Raw genomic sequence first — 21,826 nt, forward strand, 5'->3', positions numbered from 1 at the left:
TCTTATGCTCCATTGGTTAGCCTTGCTCTTTGATAGACCATCTCCCTTTTGGGCCCCTTTACCATTGGCCCCGTGTTGAGATAGATCTATAAGCACATATCTATATCTTAACACTTGTTCCCGTTTATTCTCCCACATTAAGTGATCAATTTAATATGAGAAAATCATTTGGGTTGGTTAGATATTAGATTTTATGACATTACCTCTCTCTTGAAATCATAGTCGTCCTCGACTATGAGGTAGAAGAGATAAAGTCTTAGTCATTAGTCAATCGTACTTAGCGGGTAAAGGATGCCTTTTTACCCTACGACATCTTTCCAAAATGGATGACTAATCCATTTGGTGCTTGGGAGACATAGCTGCCGCAAGCATGTCTGCTCTTTAGTCCATTTCATTCTCCCAAAGTAGAGTGACAAATTCTACTTGGTGTTTGAGAGACGTCGTCATCACAAACATGATTCTAAGCATGCATAATAGTTGAATTTGTGCACAATTAAAAAGAGGACTAGTCATATAAGACAAAAACATAAGTCATTTAAAAGAAATTTGTACATTTGCTTACTCTAATGTAGCATTGTAAGCATTGACAAGGTTCATACTATCCTTAAGTTGTACTCTTTGCATCCATCTAGCATCTTCAAAAGGATAATTTTTGAACTTAATAAGATACCTTCGGATTATCTTACCATGTCGTAGTACCTTGTCTTCATGCCGAAGGACAGCTTCGGGTTGTAGCACCTCTTCTTGGTCTTCGACTTCGGGAGGGTCTTCAATAATTGGTTCAATTGGTGGCTCTCCTTTGTAGGGCTTAAGTAAGCTTACATGAAAGGCATTGTGTATAAGCCAATGGTTGGGCAACTTGAGTTGATAAGCCGTCTCATTGATAGGCTTCAAGATTTGGAAAGGACCATAGTATCTTTTTGCTAGCTTAGCATAATACTTTTGATGGCCCGTAGGATTTTTGCCCGTCGTTTGCCTTAATCGAGCCTTAGGAAACTTGAGTAAGACCCAATCATTTTCTTTGAACATTAGGGCTCTTCTGTGCTTATCAGCGGCAGCTTTTTGCCTTTGTTGAGAGATGGCTATAGCCTCCCTAATCTTTTGAAAAGATTCTTGTAGGTCACGGCTATACTCATCGATGGCAAAGATCTTCCCATGTACTTTCAGTAGCAAGGGACTTTTAGGTCTTCCCTCTATGATCTCGAAAGGTGCTTTCCCCGTAGAAGTATGTACAGTATTATTGTAGGCATATTCTACTAGCGGTAAATACTTTTCCCATTGTGAGCGTTGATCTACTTCGGTAACATAAGTTTTGAGTAGATCGAGTATCGTAAGATTGGCTATCTCACTTTGGCCATCCGTTTGTGGGTGATAGGCCGAAGAGAAATTCAATCTTGTTCCTAGATTTTCAAAGAGACCTTTCCAGAAATTACTCGTCATTCTAGGATCTCTATCTGACGCGATGGATGTGGGTAATCGATGGTGCTTGAAAATCTGAGATATGAAGAGAGTTGCCATTTGGTGTGCCATAATAGTCTTTTTGACAGGAATGAAATGTGCTTTCTTGCTAAACCTGTCGACTATTGTCCATATTCCTGTATTCCCATGGATAGACTTGGGCAATCCAAAGATGAAATCCATGGATATACTCTCCCATGGTGAATTTGGAATAGGCAATGGCTGGAGTAATCCAGGTTGCTTCCCTCTATCATACTTGGTCTTTTGGCATACTACACATTTTGAAACATACTCTTGTATGTCCACTTTCATGGTAGGCCAATAGAAATACGTCTCTACTCCTCAGAGAGTAGGTTGAATACCTCTATGCCCTGCATAAGGAGGAGCATGGGATTCATACATAACCTTCTCACGAAGGGAATGAGTAACACATAGCCTATTGCCGTGGAGAAGATAACCATCCTGCAAGGTGAATGGTTCCTCTTTCTTCCCCAAAGCAAGGGCTGACATTATGTCTCTAAAGTCAGGGTCAGTAGCATACTCATCTATCATAGAGGATAGATCATTGTGAGTAGCTATAGACACCGCATTAACTTTTGGTCATCGTGAAAGTGCATCAGCAACTTGATTGTGCTTACCAGCTATGTGAGCAATATGGAAATTAAATTGCGAAAGAAAATTTGCCCACCTCATTTGTTTGTCGGAAAGCTTGGTTTGCGTCATGAAATACTTGAGACTTTGGTGGTCGGTTCGTAGGATAAATGGAGTCCCCAATAGGTAGTGCTTCCATGTGTCTAGGACATGTAGAACAGCTAAAAGCTCTTTCTCATAAATGCCCAAGACTCGTTCATCACCATTGAGCCTTCGGCTCTCATATGCTATGGCTTGCCTTTCTTGAAGCAAAACCACTCCAAGGCAATCACCACAAGCATCACATTGGACCTCAAATGGCTTTGAGAGATCCGGAAGCACGAGGACTGGTTGGGAAGTAAGCTTCTCTTTGAGTTTTTCAAAAGCATTTTGCTCCTTAGCAGTCCATACAAACTTAACGTTCTTCTTTGTTAAGTCGTGAAGTGGTCCTGCTACTTGAGAGAATTTTTCTATGAAGCGTCTATAGTATGCACACATACCAATAAAGCTTCTTAGCTCATGTAGATTCCTTGGGTTAGGCCATGATTTTATTACCTCTAACTTTGATGGATCCATACGAATACCATCGTGAGAGATAATATGACCTAGATATTGAATCTCTTGAAGGAAGAATTCACTTTTCTTTTGGTTGAGAAAAAGTTTGTTTTCCCTCAAGGCTTGAAAAATCACTTGGAGATGTTGCTTATGTTCCTCCAAAGATTTGGAGTAGATGATGATATCATCAAAGAACACTCCAGTGAATTTACGATATGGTCTAAAAATTTTCTCCATGAGACGATTGAAAGTAGCTGGTGCATTAGTCAAGCCAAAAGGCATGACTAGATATTCATAAAGACCAAATGTTGTGCGAAACGCGGTCTTTAGGATATCTTCATCCACTATCCTTATTTGATGATAGCCACTCTTAAGGTCAATCCTACTGAAGTAGGTAGATCCTTGTAGCTTATCAAACAGATCTTCTACCCGAGGCACGGGAAATCTGTTTTTGATAGTGATATGGTTTACTGCTCGATAGTCCACACGCATACGGTATGTACCATCTTTCTTTTGCACTAAAAGGACTGGAGAACAAAAGGGAGAGGAACTAGGCCTCACCATCCCTTTGTCTACCAATTCCTGTACTTGCCTCATGATCTCCTCTTGTTGAGCTTGTGAGACTCGATAAGGAGGCTTGTTAGGTGGTGAGCTTCCAGGAAGGATCTCAATACGATGGTCATCATCCCCTCGTTTTGGAGGTAAATCCATAGGGATATCATCGATGAACACATCTTGGAATCCTTTTAGAAAATTAGACAAGTCTAACTCTTCTTGATTCCTATCATTTACATTTGATGAAACATTAGTATCTTTTGGAGACTCTTTGACAAAAATCATGTACGCAGAAACTGAGCTCTTCATTGACTTATCAAAAGAAAGAGGATTTACAAGTGGAATAGTGCGACCACGCTCACTAGCATCTATATACATGTTCTTTCCCCTGTAAGTGAAGTAAATTCTCCTTTCAGGGAACTTCATGTTGGCAGCCATGCGATCAAACCATGGTGCCCCTAGGATAACATCCTGATGTTGGAGAGGAGAGATGAAGAAGTCTTCTTTGTCGACATAGCTTTGGACATGAAGCCTCAACTTCCCAATCAAGGGAGTAACGGAGGCTTGTTGTCCCTTGAAAGTTGCATCAGCTGTTACTATATCTCCCATCTCAAAAGCTTGAATGCCCAACTTGGTGGCCAACTCTATTGATATGAAGTTGAGAGTAGAGCCAGGGTCAAACAAGATGAAGGCATCATGCTCTCTTACCTTTCCCCAAGCATAGGAGAGTGATGATCCTTTGCAATGAGCATCCTCTTTTGGAGCTTCGATGGTGGAAGCTCTAGGAGTCTCATTGCGAGTATTCTTCTTGGGGCAAGAACCAATGCCATGTCCTTGCTCTCCACACTTGAAACACTTATGGTCCTTGCGAAAAGCTTCAAGCTCTTCAGGAGAGAGTTTGTTTTTACCTTTGTAAACTCCCTTCTCCTTGGATCGATTGTTGTTGTTGTTGTTGTTGTTGTTGGAAGTGCCTTGGGAATTATTTTGAGCATTGGATTTCCCCTTTGCATCATTTTTATCTTTGTTTTCCATGGGCTTGACATTACGTCTAGCCCCATGATGGAAATTGATGCGTGAAGCAACCATGGTGTGGTGGATTACTTCGGTAATAGTACCCGGCCGTTGAGAGTTGATGTATTCGGCCATCTCTTCAGGTAATCCCGCACAGAATTGCTGTCTTTGCTCGGCAAATTCTACCTTTTGAAAGACAGTAGCTTTGAGATGTAAATCCCAAAACTTGTCTACATACTTGTTGATAGTCTCATGAGAGAGAAGCTTCAAGCCGCGCCATTCGGTAAGAACTTTATCTTTAGTATCGCTTGGCAGAAATTGCTTCATGATGGAAACTCGTAGAGTTTTTCATGTCTTTGGGGCTTCTCCATTGCCACGAAGGCTAGCCCACCATTGACGAGCTGATTTTTGGAAGTGCATAGCTACATGACGTAGCTTGGAGGACTCTGTGAAGCCCTCGTCCCCAAAGGCCGCGTCAAATTGCTGGATGAAGGCCAAGACTTTGTCGGTAGCACCAAAGGTGCCATCGTAGGTGAGAAAAGAGATACTCTTTCCTCCCTCTCTGAACTTATTTAGCTTTTGTGACCTTCGCCATGCAGGAAATGATTTGCGATGTCCTCCCCTCTTGTATTCTCTAGGAGAATAGCCATAACTTTCATCGGAAGAGGAGGAAGGTGAAGAAGAAGGAGAAGAGGGTGACCTATTCCTAGCCCTTTTCTTCCTTTGTTTCCTCTCTTGCCTTTCAAAGTGATGAGGAGAAGGACTATGGGTTGCTCTTTTTCTCTTGGAAGGAGTAGGCGATCGTCTAGACCGCCTTCTTCGTGGAGCCACATCTTCCGAAGAACTTAGACTTTCATTGCTTTCTTTCTCTTTGGATTCCTCCTCTCGAATGGGAGAGAGTCTTCTTTTGGGGGTCTCTTCAAGAGGCCTCCTAAGCTCTCTCTCCTCTTGGAGAGGAAGGGAAATTCCATAGGCACGAAGTTGTTGAGTAACTTCGGCTTGCAAAGTAGGGTTGCCCATAGCTTGTTGCAACCTAGTCACAAGATAATTCACAAACATGGGAGCATCATCATTAGCACCTTCATGTGCAAAATCAAAGCTATCAATGTTCATTCTACTCTCTTGATTATTGTCAGCCATGTTAACAAAATTTTATGTATGTACTTAGTGTATGCTTTGGCAATTCAAAACCTTAGTTGCCACTCCTCTTAGCCTTTGAAAATTGGCTCTTAAGTATCTACACCCACGGCTCAAAGTGGTTAATTATAGAGAGTAGAGGAGTAGGTCTAACATGGCAGAGTTGCCAAGGGCTAGCTCCTTTCGGACTTCTTATGGCTCAATAATGGTAAAGCCGTAGGCAAGTCTAAAAAGACTCCATTATTAAGTCCAAAGCTCCCAAGTGTGCACCATCCCCCACATAGTGGGCTTAACAATACCAATATTAGATCCCAGTTCCACTTACTCTATTATAATTAACAACGTCAACCATTTATAGGCTACTTAAGGACCTCTCTTCTTAAGCAAGAAAAGCGAAACCAAATGCTCTGATACCAATGTAATGGAATTAGCCTATTCAACTTGAGAATAGCGGAAATTAATGAGAATACTTTCGAGAAATAACTTTGTGAGCATAGCGGGTACACATAATTGAAGATAGCAACATAATCATAGCAATTAGTTAACTTGGCATGAACAATACTTTTGCAAGAGAGAGAATTTAGAGAACATGACAACAGTTGAGGACCGGATTTATGTGGAGCCGGTCCCCCCTCCAATAGGCATTTGTATTATGATTTCTCCCATTAAGAGAGAATTGTTACAATACATTCTTTGTGTTCCTTGTGACCTAGTTGATGCAATGAAGATGGAAAGCTTCATGTATCACAATCATAGCATAGCATGAACTTGAAGAAAGCTTTAACTATCCCAAGCCTCAGTCCCAAGACCTCAAACACCTTCGAAGGTGGAGAGAGCTAGCAGGGAATGAGGGTAGGGAAGAGGAAGAAGAAACATTTCATAGGAGAAAGAATTAGTTCCTCACTTGTCATACTCCTGTTGCTAGCATACATAATAGCATAGTAATGAAGAAGAAGGAGATGACAAGCTCAAGCATTGAATCATGGCTCTTGGTTGGATTTGCACTCCATAGCCAAGAGTGCTGGTGTAGGCTCTCAACCTCTACTTGCTTGGAGAGGGAGCTCTTGCACTTTGCATAGCACACCATGAGAGTGTTTGTGAGTGTGTGTGGGTGAGTATAACCGCTAAGCACCCCCCTAGCTTGCTTGGGTCAACCCCCCCTGGTAGCTCATGCTTGAAGCTCATTGGACCCCTCCAGGCCTAGCCAATCACAAGCAGGAGCCATTACAAGCAACATGGGTAGCCTTGGGACAAGTGTCCCCCTTCCCCCTTTGAGAGAGAGGACTTGATAAATGCAAAAACAATTAGATAATTCAAGTAATTTATCATTGGACCCCTTTGAAGCCTAGCCAATAGGCTTCAAGCAACACATGAAGGTAACATGGGTAGGGACCTGACATGTGTCCTTGCTGCCTCTTCAAGCTGGGGCTTCCCTTGTGAGTGTGAGTGTGTGTTCTCTCTCTAATCCCTAGGAAAAGGGCTCGCCCCCCCTCTTGTAGGGATGCTTTTGACTTTAGGAGCTCAAGCACCTTAGTCATCAAGCATGACAAAGCACTTGAACTAGGGGGTGTTCCCACAAGCATCTTACGCAAGCTTCTCAAGGCACCTCAAGTACCTTAATCATGCAGCAAGTCAAGCACCTCAAGCATGGACCCAGTCAAGAACCTCAAGCATCTTAATCAAGCACCTCAAGCATGACAAACACCTCAAGCACGACAAGCACCTCAAGCAGGACAAGCACCTCGAGCTTGGGCCCGGTTCCCACCTCAAGCTCAGCCCTAGCTTACCTAAGGTCAAAGGACTTTTACACACATTTATTGGAGGTCTTCAATGAAGCTAACCCTAAGGTCTTATGCTCCATTGGTTAGCCTTGCTCTTTGATAGACCATCTCCCTTTTGGGCCCCTTTACCATTGGCCCCGTGTTGAGATAGATCTATAAGCACATATCTATATCTTAACACTTGTTCCCATTTATTCTCCCACATTAAGTGATCAATTTAATATGAGAAAATCATTTGGGTTGGTTAGATATTAGATTTTTTGACATGGGGGTGTGGGTGTATGGGAGGTGTGAGGGTGGAATCCGAAAAAATTTAGTGGATGTGAAGCATCAGATTGCCAAAAAACAGATAATTAATACCATTTTGCAACCTTTGTGATATCATTGAATTCCACTTAAATATAACTAAGTAAGATCGAAGGTTACATGACTTCCTATAGTAATTGTATGATTCTATGAGTAGTTTTAAAATAAGTAGGGTTCTTCTTAAGAACTACCAGTAGAGGGTTTACGATGTGTCTAATGTTAACAAACGTATGTTTCGAGGATTTTTTTAATGTAACAATTCCTATTACCCTCCTTAGCAGTCACACACTTTGGCCCATTGACTTGTACTTGTCCTCGAGGCTAGCTCCCCACCCCTTTAGCTATGGTCTTCTATGTTTGTTATTTTTGAGATAATTGTGTCCCAAGCATTGTCACACGTGCACCATTACATTTATCTTATATGCAATTATGCAAGGCCTTAGAAGTTCTAAAACTTTGGCCCTACAAGTTGGTCCCTTACTCTCATAGTCATTGTAGGGGTTGCTTCTAACTAAACATTGTAAGCCCATCCCTATTTAATCCTGACAACCTCTCAATTAGTAGAATATGCTTTACTTTTTGTTGGCCGTTTACTCTCGTAAGCATTCATAGGGGTTTCTTCTAGCTAAACATTCAAAGCCCTTCCCTATTCATTCATAGGAATTTCTTATAGCTGAACATTAAAAACCCATCCCCATTCTCAATCAGTACAATGCCCCTTACTCTTGCGTTGACCCTTAATTAGTTGGTCCCAACTCTCTTGATCATCGGTCCTAGATTTACCTCTAGCTAGCTATTGAAAACCCATCGCTATCCAATTCTAGAAAATCTCTTAGATACGAGATGGTCTTTAGTCCTATAGTGACTTCTAATATCATTTTTAAGAGCTCCATCATGCTTATTCTCAAATTATACCTAACTAACGAGTATGGCCTTTACATCATGGCTCAATCTTCATCACTAATAAAAATGGGCAATAACTTACCCTTGATGTGAATAGTGCAAGTATTGACACCATGAATCTTTTTACAACTGCATATGGAGCAATTAAAGAAAGTTTAAAGCGCAAGCTATTGAAAATTTAAAAATTCTACTCATGTTTGAAGAGTGAAACCTTCAAAATTCCACTCAATTTTGTGTCTTTAAATTATCCAATGAGCTTCTTGTTGTAACACGAGCTTAAGTTTATCTATAGACATTGAGATCAAAGAGACTCTAATTGTAGCTTACAAGATCAAACCACATGAACTATAATCTATGACACCATCTGTAGCATGACATGCTTCAGTTCTCTTGGATAAAATTTTTATGGCTCTCTATCACAATTTGTTAAACATAAACAAATACACATGTAACTACATGAATTAATGTTATAGGAAATTAATACCTTCCACATGTTAAAAAGTGAATGGAATCTTGAAATCAAAAACTGTTTTTATGGAAGAAAAGTACTTTACACACGTAAAAAAAGTAAAATAAAGCTCGCAATCAAAATAGCTCTAAATTTCTAACAAAAAGCTCTAAATGGAAAGCTCGCATTTTTATCATCCTTAAAAAATACTACTCTTCAAAGTAATAATTGAAGAATTTCAAGAATAGTTGTCTACGCTTCCCAGTCTCTCTCTACATAAAATGGAAATTTCATAGCAACCTTTTGAATTTGAGGCCCATGTGATGGCAACGTTTCCTTCTTGTTTCTCCAACTCTGTTGTCTATTGGTGAAAATACTTCTTGACATTGTGGATACACAATTTTGTTATTAAATCTCCATGATTTGTGGATGTAAGTAAGCCTCAAAATGCCACATGCAGACAGAGAGAACTATTTGCACATAGTTGAATGGAGTAAAGTCTCCTCTACATACTTGAACCCATTGACAAATAACATGTAGGTATATGTGAGTTTGACATGTCTTATTCTCTTTGCAATACTATCTTCACTCAAAGACTAGAGTTGATGCTACTAAGACTATGATCCCGCAAGGCTTATTTATTAGTTATTTGAATTGATATCTAAGCCTCATTCTTGGTCACACGTAAAGAAGAGCATTGAATGAATAACTATTCATACCCTTTGTAACTATGCCAATTTTGGCATAGTTGTGAAGTTCAAGGCATAGTCGGGAGGTTGAATGAATAATTGAGCTTTGTGTGACCATGCAAGAGGCTTACTTATTCATTTATTTCTCTGTCTGGGCATAGTCAGCATAGTTATCTATAAGTGATAACTAAGCCTTGCGTGACCATAGCATAAAAAAGATGGTGCAGAATGGCAAGAAGGCCATAATACCTTGAATCACATTCCAAGTGAGGAAAAATAGTATATGCATCAACCACAACTATTAACTTGCCAAGAGCTTTGATCTCCATAATTGGCCATGCAAGCAATGTAGACAAAAAGGGTAAAACCTTTAGTCTACTTGTACTTAAAGAAAACTTTTGTATTGCCTGTTCAAACATCTTCTTCACGTGCTTAAAAGGAGAGGGAGGGATCCATAATTCCTTTTGTCTGCCCTTCCACACTCTCTATACATAAAATTGAAAATTCATAGCAACCTTTTGAATTTGAGGCCTATGTGATGCCAACATTTCCTTCATTGTTTCTCCAACTCTATTGTCTATTGGTGAAAATACTCCTTGACATTGTGAATACACAATTTTGTTACTTAATCTCCATGATTTATGGATGTAAGTAAGGCTCTAAATGCCACATGCAGAAGGAGAGAACGTGAACCCATTGACAATTAACATGTAGGTATTTGTCAATTTGTCATGTTTCATTCTCTTTGCAATGCTACTTTCACTCAAAGACTAAAATTGATTGCTAAAAAAGATGGTGTGGAGTGGCAAAAAAGCTATAACACCTTGAACGACATTTCATGCGAGGAAAAATAGTACATGCATCAGCCACAACTATTAACTTGCCAAGAGCTTTGATCTGCACAACAAGCAATGTAGAGAAAACGGGTAAAACGTTTAGTCTACTCGTCCTTGAAGAAAAGCTACTTCTATTTTGCCTATTTACATATCCTTCACATGCTTAAAGGGAGAGGGAGGGATCCCTCATTCCTTGTGTTTGTGTGTGTGTGTGTGTGTGTGTGTGTGTGTGTGTGTGTGTGTGTGTGTGTGGAAGAAGATATTAAACAACAACAAAGTGTAATAATGCTTGTGAAACACATTATTAAATCAAATTAGGATGATAAGATTATCCAAGCTGGTATAAATTTACAAAGGTGGGAGAGAGTGATTATCAACATGCATCCTATTAAACATGCAACCATCACATATAAAAAATCGAGTTAGTCCTGATGTGGAACGCAGGTGTCAAAAAATGCATGCACTTGTTATTGATGTTGACAAATGATGAAAAATATGTGCACCCCTTGTGTATCCCTTACTGGCCGAGAGTTTTGTAGTAGCAGATAAAGCCCAAGGAGATCTTCAACAATTCTTCCTTCATGCACGACTACCACCCTCTGGTAATATATATATATATATATATATATATAGGGCATCATCTGGGCCATTTTGAGGTGCTCAATATGAGAATGCCAGTGGGTGGTTAGCAAAGAGTGCGGGGCTGGTGTCTTTGATCCCGCCATGCATTTTTTTCGTGTTGTAGGGGTCGTGGGAGGAGTGGGGGAGGGGATGAAACAACATGTGTAACTTGTTCAAGAATGTCCCTTAATACAACGTCATAGTGTCCCTTTTATTGCAAACATTAAAACTAATAATGATGCATTTAGTATTATGATTACCAATATTAAGGGGGGGTTTAATCCATTGTGTAATTTGGGATAAAGCGTGTGTGTGTGTGTGTGTGTGTGTGTGTGTGTGTGTGTGTGTGTGTGTGTGTGTGTGTGTGTGTGTGTGTGTGTGTGTGTGTGTGTGTGAGAGAGAGAGAGAGAGAGAGAGATTCTCCATCTCTTCATGCACACACATACCTCTATAGAATCGCAACTAGAATAAAAGTTTGAATGCAAGTGTTGATACTATAGATATGCATATAGAAGTATGTTTGGGACTCTCCAACCACACTATATCATGTGCATAATAGCGAGAACCACATACTAAGATTGTCAATCCATGAGACATAGCTCACTTGACTAAAGCATGGAGGCTATATGAGGATGCCAACTCCTTAAAAAAACTTAGTCACAAGTCACTATTCCTTAAGGTTCAATTGCAAGTGTGTGTGAGGCACTAAAAGCTAGTCTTCCAACTACAAGCTTAAAAGCATATTTCCTTGAGTAATAGTGTATGGAATGGAACCAAACTTAATTAGGCGAGACCTAATGAAACACTCCTATGGTCTCAAACCTCCAAACCAATGCATGGGTAAAAATAATATATATTAGTAACCTATTTTTAATAGGCTGATTTTGATGCCTATTGCACTTCATAGATTCATTTAAGGGATCATTGCCCTCATCTATGCCCAACAATTGAATGGATGTATCAAATGAATGCAGGGACCTATTTTAGAAAGAGGATTGGCCACATAAAAAAACACAAAACACATTAGGAAAAATATGAACCCCAAAACGGACCTTTAGGGTCAAAGATGATTTTACAATATACTCTCTACACCAATGAGAATGGGGGTGTTTCCACAGTCCACCAGTTTTTGATATGGAATATTCATGCCTCCCTTTTGTCCTATTGTTGACTGAAATATGATTGGTTGCTCTTACAAGGCCCTCTTGGAGTTCATATTTTTCCTAATTCATTTCAAGAAAAAAAACTCAAAACCAAAGAGCTTTTGCCTATGATCATAGTGCAAGTCACAAAATTGTAACAACACTTTGTACGATGGAGATACAAGAACACTGAGTAAGAAGGCAAACTCATGCACTCATAATGACTTCAAGCTTGATTTCATTATTATATCCAAAAATTGTCAAAAACATTTACAAGAATCTCCAAGGATTGCAAGCTATGCTCCACCCCATTCAAAGATGTTGCTCGCTCTCTCTCTCTCTCTCTCTCTCTCTCTCTCTCTCTCTCTCTCTCTCTCTCTCTCTCTCTCTCTCTCTCTCTCTCTGACACACACACACACACACACACACACCTTCATAGTTAAGATCTACATGTCATCCGTGAGTTTTGTGATGAAAGGACATTGCTCAATTGCCTCTATCATCTTTGTGGCATCTCTATTAACAAAGATCCAAATAATATATATCATTGGATTAACTATATGACATAAACTAGAAAGTGGGAGCACTATCTTAACTATAGGATAAATAGACTTATAGACTAACCATTCCATGGTTGCCCTCAAGAGAGTGCAATATGAAACATGTTTTATCAGTGATATCAATTTCTATAATACTCTAGTGTGAGCTGTGACAACAACAAAAGACTTGCAAAACGCCTCAAAAAAATTCTCATATTTGACTAGGCTTGCTAGAAAAACATACCTCTCATGATAGGACTAGTAAGAAGCTCACAAGTCTCAAAATCAATATTGGCTAGCCATTATTCATGTCATCACTTCTCAAAAAGGGGAATATGGTTGGATCAACAACATCTATAACATCTCACTTATAATCGTCCATCAATAATATACAAAAAACATACAAAAAATAGTCAATAAAATTTCTACACTTCTCAGTAATGAAGAGATTCACTTCAGGATCTTTTGGATTTTTTGATGGAGTTATTTTGAGGATGTTGAAGGTTCTCTCATCCTATAGAGCTACTGGTTCAAGAATTTTGCTAAATCTATACCTTAATCTCCTCAAGATAATCATATATTTTCCATTAGGGCTGCATATATATGTATCTTAGAAGATCTCAAGTAAGAAGTCTTTAGCAGCTTTTTGCATATAGGACAAGGCACCTCTTGTCCACGTCATATCAATATTAAACTACTCTATCACCTACCTACAAAGCCTTTGAAAAGGTAGCCTAGAAATTGCAATTGTACATGCCTTTTGTGCTCTCCTAATCATCCTCAAAAGTTTCAACCTTTGAGAAAATCTCCTCCTCTTTGCAGGTGGGGGCTTCATATCAACTCCCTTCTTAAGTGTGTGTTTTTTAGGTGTAGCACTTTTTCCTTTCTTTGAGATCTCTCCTTTATCTGGCACATCAAGTTCTCCTTATTTGTTGGCATCACCTCCGTGGTTTACATATTCTCTATGGATGTTCCTTGTAGTTTGTTTGGTCATTGCCATAATGAAAGGTCAATACTTCAAAAAGCAAACTTGAAAAAATTCTCATGTATGGATGATTGTATTTTCCCCTTATATCTAAGCAAAAATATAAGAGAAAAGGACAATTGAAGAAAACTTTCATGTATTGATGAGTGTCCCCTTCTCGCAAAAACAAAGTGCTTGAAGGCTACTCTGACTGCACTATAATTGCATAAGGGGGACACATGTATTGAGCTTTCTTGTAAAGGATTGAGTGTCCTCTTAGCATGAAAAATGAGTAGGTAGAGGCTTATTCGAGTACCCAATTTTTGTGTACGGGGGAAAAATGTATTAGAAGTTTCTATATAGGATTGAGTGTCTTCCTTGAACAAAAAATGACTAATCAATGACTAGTTTGAGTACTCATTTTTTGCACAAGGGAGACACAAGCATTAAAATTTCTACATATAATTGAGTGTCCTCCTTACACAAAAAATGAGTATGAGGTAGCTTGTCGGAGTACTTTGGATCTGTGTGAGGAGGACACATTCATTAAAAAACCATGAGAACATGGATGGTGGATCCCTTAGGGGGGTCACTATGTATAAATTGTGTACGTCACGTGAGCTAAAGGAATATTTCTAAAACTTCTTATCTATGAATTTTTCACAAATGAAACACACCCTTTTCCTATTCAATCTATAAATCTTTTTCCCAATTCCATTTTACGTACCCTTTTGTATGTGAAAATGTGAGACAAAAATAAATCTAATAACCCCTTCAGCTGCACTCCCGTGATAGTCAAATATTTATTAAGCAACCCCCCCGAGGTGGAGCCCAAGTGTGCATTGGCAATTGTTTAGTATGAAGATGACAAATGGTAATAAAATCAATGCTTGGGCATAAGTTATGACTTAGAGCTTGATGTTGTGGGTCAAAGTGATGTCATGACCATTCATGTGATCCCTAGAAAGATCGGGGAATATCCAGCTATATTGGGTAGACCTTGATTGATTGCTATGAGGTCATGATAGGACTAGTACAAGGGTTGTATTGACCATTTTCTGGGTATGCCTAAAGACAAGAGGATTAAAAATGATGTGAATACATGTAAGATGCTAGAAATTGATGATCAGCAGGGTATGCATCAAGATTTATCGCTATCCATCTATGACATGTGGTGTGACTGCTACTCTAGTGCGTCCTCTAGAGGTATTGATGATGAGGTTTATGATCAAAGTCTTCTTAACCTTGATGTAGATCTTTATGTATACATGTATATAATGAAAATGTGATAAATGGGATGCTATGAGATCAGAAAATGACCATGGAGATGATCATGAGCCGAATGTACCAAAAGATGAATTAATGGATATGCTTGCAGGTGACTTGACTAGGAGAGAGAGAGAGAGAGAGAGAGAGAGAGAGAGAGAGAGAGAGAGAGAGAGAGAGAGAGAGAGAGAGTGAGAGAGAGAGAGAGGCATATGTTTCATTGTTTGATAGGTATCCCAAGTTGTTTTCCATAGAGTAGGCTCAAATGAGAGTAACAAAGAGTGTTCTTCATGAAACAAAGCTTAAAGAAGGCGCAAAGACTATTGCTCAAAAGTTAAGGAGACTTGGCACCATTCAACGATAGGTATTGTAGATAGAGGTGTAAGCTTTTGAAGGCTAGTTTTTTTTTACCTTGTGGACCATGTAGAGTGGGTTTCACTTGTGGTTATAGTTTCAAAAATAGGTAATAAGTGGAGGATAGATGTGTACTATAAGCCATTGAATGCGGCAACAAAGAGGCATCACTAGCGACTTCCCTTTCAAGATGAGATTTTGGAAACTATTGTAGGTTATGAGAGATTTTGAGTACGTGAAGGGTTTAGTGGGTATTTTCAAATCAAAATTGCTTACATACATGGAAAAAAAGACCACCTTTTTTACCCCATGGGGAGTGTTTTGATATAGGGTGATGCCCTTTGGTTTGATGAATGTTTATGCTAGCTTCCAAGGTTGGATAGACAAAGTGTTGGGGTCTTACCTTGAAACCTTTGTGAAAATATTTATGGATGAGTGATAGGGTGATTCATGTGAAAAATCTTGATATGTTATTTTAAAAGGGTTGAAAAGGATGGGGGTCAATTAAATCCTTTGAAATGTAAAATTGCAAGAGCTAGAGTGATACTTCTTGGCCATGAGGTAAGTGAGAATGGGATAGCTCCAGATCTTGCAAAAGTGAAATGTTTGCTTAAGATGGAAAATCATAAAAGATAAAAAGAGGTGATGAGTTCTATAAAAATTTAAATTACTTGCCAAGGTCTTTTCGGCTTGTTGAGTATGTACACCCTTTGCAAAAGGCAACAGAAAGAGACCCTTTTGTGTGGATTGAACACAAGAAGGAAACTTTTGAGGATGTTAAGAAAAACATAACTAAATTATCTTTGATGATAACTCCTTGTTGGGATAAAATGTTTTACTTGAATTTGAGTGTGGGTGAGCATGCTATTGGTGCAATATCGATCCATAAAATGAAGAAAGTCTTATATGAGGCCAATTTACTACATAAGTAAAGTAAAGACTAATGTCCAAAGATCTTGGCATGAAATTGTACAATTGATTTGGGCTTTGGTATATGAAACCAAAAATCTAAAGTCTTATCTTATCTGTAAGCCTTTTGTGGTATTGACATCATGTAGTTTATTGCCTCATGCACTAAGGTATCCTAGAGATAGTCCTAGATTGCAAAATGGATACTTAGTTTCAAACAATTTGACATGATATTTATGAAAGAGGATAGTTTGAGAGTAAATATGTTGGATATGCTCACTTTTGAAGAGATTCATGCAACAAATGAGTTGAAGAAAAATTTGGAAAAGAATATAATACCAAGTCTAACTATGCATTTGGAGCTTTCAAGATGTGGAAGGCAGCTTAGATTATTTTGATGGGTCTTTCAAAAGGATAATTAACAAGGGTACTATTGGTTATGTATTCATGGATAAAAATGGCTTTGAATGCCGATTTGGAAGCCAAGAAGTGGATGTAACAAGCAATAATAAGCTTGAGTATGCAAGCTTTTGTTTGGGCTTGGAAGAATGTGTCAAAAGGCATATAAGCAGGCTTCTAATCAAAGGTGATGCGATGTTGATTATACAACAAACTCAAGGTATATGGAAGGTGAATTAAGAAGGCATGAAGGGATGATTTTTCAAAGTGAGAAAATTGTTAAAGTTTTTTGTTTCTTTTCAAATATGGCATGTACAACGAAACACAAATGTAAGAGCTCATGAGTTGGTAAAATAGGTGTTCACAAAGGTTGTGCATGCAATGAGAATTATAGATCCAAGATAAATTTGTTGGGAGTCACTTCATGAAGAAGAGCATACGTTGTAAATGAAGAGTGCACGGTGCGTGCGTAGTGCAAGGGAGAAGTAGAGCAGACACAAGCATAATGTGGGTGGAGCTTTCATCAAGGATTGGAATTGCCTTACTACTCCTTATTGTTCTATATGATCAAGAGAATAGATAAGGTTAGTATGGTCAGGATAGATAAAATTAGTACTCCTTGGTGTGATTGGTGCCCGGCCAGTTGTCTTGAACCCTAAAAATCTCCCTTGAAGACCAACGTGGCTCGAGTGGCCAATGTATGTACATTTATACAACTGTAAATAAATCCTATGGCTTCACCCTATACCCATCATCTCCATGCAATATGAAAACTTCTTGGAGTATAGGCTCTTGGTGAGAGAATTTGTAAGGTTGGAATACGTATGAACTTGACTAGCTCAATGTGCTTGCTAGCCAATATGTCACATATCACCTGATAACACACTTCTATGTGTTTTGACTTGGAGTGAAACAAAAGGTCTTTGCTAAAGCAATCACACTCTAACTATCACAATGAGACACTGGAGTCTGAGTAATGCTAGGTTCTCCCACTAGGTGAGCTAACTACATAGCTTCCTTGCTAGCATCAAAAATTGCCACATACTATGCCTTTGTGGTGGAGGATGATGTACAATATCTCCATGGCACGGCTACTCCAGAAAATAGAAAAACATAGCCAAATGTGGATCTTTGACTATCCACACAACCCAAATAATCCTCATCTGTGTAACCCACAATGGATACATCACTTTTACCAAAGAATAAACACCTTTTTGTACATTTTAGATATCTCAAAATGTGCTTCACCACTTCCTAGTGCTTTCTGCCAAGATTTGCCATAAATCTACTTACAACTTCCATAGCAAAAGCAGTGTCCAGTCTTGCGGCTACCATGGCATACATAAGACTTCCAAATGCTGAAGAATATGTCTTCTCAGCATCAAACTTGGGAGCATCATTCTTGCTAAGTTTTTCATATGCCTGCATTGGGTTACTCATTGTAGCTTTCCCCCTCTGCATTAAAATGTTGAAATAACTTGTAAATATACGTTATTTGAGACAGCTCCAGTATTCCACGTTTTCTATCCCTATTGATATGCATACCAAGAAAGTGACTTGCATCTCCCAAATCCTTCATAGAAAATTGCATGCTAGGTGACTTCTTCAAGATGGAAAGCTCATCTTTAGACTTCCTAGCAATGAACACATCATCAACAGAGAGTATTAAGGTGATAAATGAACCATCATTCAACTTCCTACTAGTATACAAGTAGTGATCTTCCTGGTTCATTACATAACCTTGGGACTTGATACACTTGTCAAACTTCATGTACCATTTCCTTAAGCCTTGCTTAGTCCATACAATACCTTACACAATCTTCACACCAGTTCTTTCCTTGTAGGCTTTTCAAGTTTGACTTCAAAATCCTCTGTCTGCTTCATGTAGACATCCTCATCAAGATCCCCATGCAGGAAATCCATCTTCACGTCCATTTGGACAAGTTCCATGTTCTCAGTGACTATTAGTCCAAGCACAAGATGTAATGTAATCATTTTGAATACAAGAGAGAAAATTTGATCAAATTCCATGCCTTTGTTTTTCTTGAATCCCTTTGCAACTAATCTAGCCTTAAACTTAGGCTTGGAATCCTCTACTGCATACTTCTTATACACCCATTGCAAGCAAGGCTTGTTTGTCCTCTTGCAACTTTTTCAATTACCAAGTCTCATTAGCCATAATCAAGCTATACTTAGATTGCATTACTTGCTCCCACTTCACGATATCTTCCATCTTAATAGCATCTTGGTAGGAGGTAGCTCTCCATAGTCAGTGACCAATAGATCATCAAACCTTGGTTGAAAATGCTCAGGGGAATGTGATACATGTGTAGATCTCCTCATTGCCTGACTTCTAGATTCTGCTCTCTCAGGAGAATCATTAGCTCTCTCTAGAGAACACTAATAGTAGGTACATTGCTAGGAGATTGAGCTATTTTCATAGTTAGACTTGAGGCTACATCTTCAAACATCACTTTGTGATACTCAACCTCTTTCATAGGCTGTCAATGCATCTTTGATTCATTAAAGATCACTAGTTAGCTGTGAATAACTCTTCAAGATTTTGGGTGCCAGAGACGATAATCCATCTCTCCATCTATACCATAGCCAATGAAGATACATTTGTGTGACTTGGGGTCTAGCTTCTATCTGAGCTCTTTAGACACATGTAAGAATACCTCGCAATGAAACACACATATTTGTCATAATTAGGATTCTTGCCTACCACATCTCCTAGGAAATCTTGTAGTTCAACGTTGTACTAGTAGGTGACTTATTGATTATATGCACCATTTTCATAATAGCTTCTCCCCAAAACTCTTAAGCTAAATTTTCCATAGATAGCATGGAAGTGACCCTCTTCAGAACAGTCCTATTCATGTACTTAGAAACTCCATACTAAGCAACTGTGTATAGTGTAGTAAACTACCTTCAAATGCCTTGTTTTCTACAAAAGTTCTTAAACTTAGTGGAGACGTATTCTCCTCCATTGTCAATGCACAAAGCCTTTCATTTCTTTCCTGGTTAATTGACCATAGTAAGGAATTTTTTATATGTAGCATAGACTTTGTCTTTCCTCTACAAGAGGTAGACCCACACATTTTGAGTAGAGTCATCTATGGAAGTTAGGAAATGTAATGCCCCTCCTAGAGACTCATGTGACATAGGCCCACATAGACCAGATCTAGAGGATTCCCTAACTTTATATCCAATGGTGAAGTGGTAAACCTAGTCTATTTCCCGTATATGCAATGGTCATAGAAACTGAAATCAAAATAGTTTAACACAGGGATACAGCCAAAATGTTGTAATTGCTTCATTCCCTTCTAAGTCATATGACCAAGCGGGCTATTCTACAACTCAATAGAAGGCAACTTGAATACATAAATAGCATTCTCTTTCACAGAAGAGACATACAAGGAATATGTAGTGTATCCGAGATCATCAACAAGATATTTTGCTGAAACTAAACTGTTAGTAAGCTTTATCACATATCAAACACCTCACAACATAAACTCGGTACTATTTCACATACACAACTTCACATCTCCAATTCCATATATCTCAAGATGATGAGAATCACCTAGCTTAAGTGAATCATGTGTAGAAGCATAACTAGAGAACCACTCTTTATGGGAGTAACATAAAAATTGGCACCTAAGTCAAAGATCCAATTCTATGCATAACATTTGTCAAGAGCTAATAAGACCTCTAGACTCAATTTAGAAATGAAGACTAATACATCTGATGGCTACATCATGTCATGAACAACATCAACATGTGGATACTAAAATCAAAATTGAGCTTCTCTATCTTCACATCACTTTTAGGAAGTGCATGACTGGCAAAAATGGATTTACCCTTTTCTCTTTGCAGTGAAAAACAATTGTTCTTAATATGTACTTTCTTGTGACAATGGTAGCACCATGACTCTTGCTACATGTATTCTTATGATCTTGAGAATGACCGCAATTGCGACTACAACTCCTTTTCCATTGGTTTTCCTAGCTACTTCCACTAGCCATATTTGCATCACCATGCCCACTAGTGTCCAGAGACTGACGTTGGTGCAACCAAAGCTGGTCGGTGCTACAAAGAGTACAATGCAGGGTTATGTGGGCTTTGAAGGGCATGCCAAAGTGGTCAAGCAGCTATAGATATCAAAAGCAAGCAAGCAGCAACATATATGCATTCTTTATGGGGTTTTCAGGGCCAAAGTCCTTTGTTGTGTTTCCTGTACAGAGGTGGAAGGTTGAAGGGTCAAAAGTGTAGAAACAGAAGTGCTAAAGGTGGCTCTCAGTGTGGTCTATAGGTTGGTGTAAATGGGCTCTCAGTCAGGGCTACGGAGGGTGAGTTATGGAAGTTTGAAGTTCAAAGTGGTTTGGATCTCCTCAAAAGGTTAAGCAAGTACAGATGGATGGCTTGGACATATATAAGGGGATAGACATGCTGGTATTTTTGGATGTTAATCAGAGCTTGGATGGGCAAGTTATGGGTCAATAAAGTTTTCAAGGGGGTCAATTATGTGGCAAACTGATAACCTTGATAGGCATGTTGACACGGATCTTTTTGGCTTTGCAAAGGTTCCAAAGTCCAATGTTGTGCAAGCACTGACGACGTGGGAACTCAATGATTAATGTTCTCCTTATTGTAAATGTAAAGGAAAAAAGGTGTTAAAGGAGGTGAACTTCCAAAGCTAACGGAAAAAAAAAGAGGTTGAAGTGAAAGCTCAAAAGAGGAATAGCACTAGGGAGCAAAAGTTGTTTTCGTAAAGGATTTTTTAGAAAGAAAGGAGGAAAAAAGAAGTGTCGTTCCCAAGAAAATAAAAAAAGGCATCTTTCAAGGGAAGAAAAAGAAGAAGAAGAAGAAGGGAGGGTCGTTTTCCAATGGCAAGTCTTTGTTTCTGGTGTGGAGACGAGGATTGAAGAAGAAGAAAGGGAAGAGCCTTGAGCACTCGTAGAGTTGAATATATAGCACCTTGAAGTGGTTCGAAAGGACGATAGTTCCATAGGGGGAAGCAAACAAGGGCTACCAAGAGAAGGAGCTATGTCAAAGTGGAGCCAATGGTGGAGACCCCATTGAGGTGTGTGCCAACGGAGTCGAGCGAGCTGCGAAGGAGGTGTATGACCCTTTGTATGAATTGGTGATGGCCATGGGGCAGCCTAGAACTGAGCGTTTGGAATTTATACATGGTGTTTCTCATGAAAGCTGAAGATATCATTTGCTAGTTTTGGCATTGTCTTTCTCCCTTCCCCCCTTTCTTCTTTGCTCATCTCTAGGGTGTGTGATGCTAGTGTGTCTGAACATGTGAACCCCCCGGGAT

The sequence above is a fragment of the Adiantum capillus-veneris genome, chromosome 12 (assembly GCF_014529385.1).
Source record: "Adiantum capillus-veneris isolate H3 chromosome 12, ASM1452938v2, whole genome shotgun sequence".
Classification (NCBI taxonomy): Eukaryota; Viridiplantae; Streptophyta; class Polypodiopsida; order Polypodiales; family Pteridaceae; genus Adiantum; species Adiantum capillus-veneris.